Raw genomic sequence first — 1,773 nt, forward strand, 5'->3', positions numbered from 1 at the left:
CTTCTGTCAGCCTGGGACAGGAGTCCTTTGTCTCTCAACCTCAGGTGTCGTCTGTCTCCTGGGGTCAAGCAATCCCTGATATGGTGGATGAGGAGTTCATCCCTACTTCAGGGGAAAGCTTTTCCTCCAGTTCATTGGCTGGTAGTCACTACGGACGCCAGCCTTCTCGGTTGGGGAGCAGTGTTTCTCCAGCACACGGCTCAGGGTCGTTGGTCCCCTAGGGAATCAACCCTTCCAATCAATCTGTTGGAGATAAGGGCAATTTGGCTGGCCTTGCAGCACTTTCACCATCTCCTGGCGGGTCGCCCGGTGCGGATCCAATCGGACAATGCCACGGCCGTGGCCTACGTAAATCATCAAGGGGGCACTCGCAGCAGATCAGCCATGCGCGAGGTAGGACAAGTCCTCCGCTGGGCCGAGAACAATCACTCTGTGATCTCGGCAGTTTACATCCCGGGCAAGGAGAACTGGGCAGCGGACTTTGTGAGCCGACAGGGTCTTGCGCCCGGGGAATGGTCTCTTCACCCCGATGTTTTTCGGCAGATATGTCTACGCTGGGGAATCCCGGACGTGGATCTAATGGCCACCGGGTCGAATACCAAAGTACCCAGGTTCGTTGCACGGTTTCAAGATCCAGGAGCAATTGCCGTAGACGCACTAGTCCTATCTTGGAACCAATTTCGTCTTCCATATCTGTTTCCCCCTCTGGCGCTGCTTCCAAAGGTCGTCAGGAAGATCAAGTTAGAGGGAGTTCCGGCAATTCTAGTCGCCCCAGATTGGCCTCGGAGGTCATGGTACGCAGATCTAGTTCAGCTGATCGTCGGGGTTCCTTGGCAGCTACCAATGCAGCCAGATCTTCTGTCGCATGGGGCCGATATTCCACCAGAACTTAGAGGCCCTGCGTTTGACGGCTTGGCCGTTGAATCTTGGATTCTGACCCAGGCCGGTTTTTCTCAGAAAGTAGCCTCAACTATGGTTAATGCTCGAAAGAGCTTCAGCACGCATTTACCACCACACCTGGAAAGTCTTTCTTTCATGGTGCAGGAAGAAGGGTCTTCCTCCTCTTCGGTTTTCCATTCCTAATGTCCTAGCTTTTCTCCAATCTGGTCTAGACTCGGGTCTCGCTCCAAGTACCCTTAGGAGGCAAATATCCGCCTTATCGGTTCTTTTCCAGCGCAGGATCGCTACCAATCTGCAAGTAAAAACTTTTTTGCAGGGAGTCTCTCATATAGTCCCTCCTTACAAAGCTCCGATAGAAGCTTGGGACCTTAATTTGGTCTTGAGTGCTCTTCAGGAACCTCCATTTGAACCCCTCCAAGATGTTCCTTTAAGGTACCTTTCTTGGAAGGTTTTGTTTCTGGTAGCTATAACATCCTTTAGGCGGGTATCGGAATTAGCGGCCTTGTCCTGTCAGGCACCGTTTCTACAATTTCATCAGGATAAGGTGGTGCTGAGACCAGCACCTTCCTTTCTGCCAAAAGTAGTCTCCTCATTCCACATTAATGAGGACATTGTCTTGCTTTCTTTTTGTCCTGCGCCTATACACCAGGTGGAAAAAGCTCTCCATACTCTAGATTTGGTGAGAGCTCTGAGAAGATACGTTTCCCGGACCGCTTCTTTTCGAAAGACGGATGTTCTGTTCGTTCTTTCTGCGGGTCATAAAAAGGGACTCGCAGCCTCTAGATCGACCTTAGCCAGATGGATAAGAACCACTATTCAGGAGGCCTACCGTATCAAGGGTGCAGCCATCCCGGCTGGGATCAGGGCACACTC

This window comes from Ranitomeya imitator, chromosome 4 (genome assembly GCF_032444005.1).
Source record: "Ranitomeya imitator isolate aRanImi1 chromosome 4, aRanImi1.pri, whole genome shotgun sequence".
Lineage (NCBI taxonomy): Eukaryota > Metazoa > Chordata > Amphibia > Anura > Dendrobatidae > Ranitomeya > Ranitomeya imitator.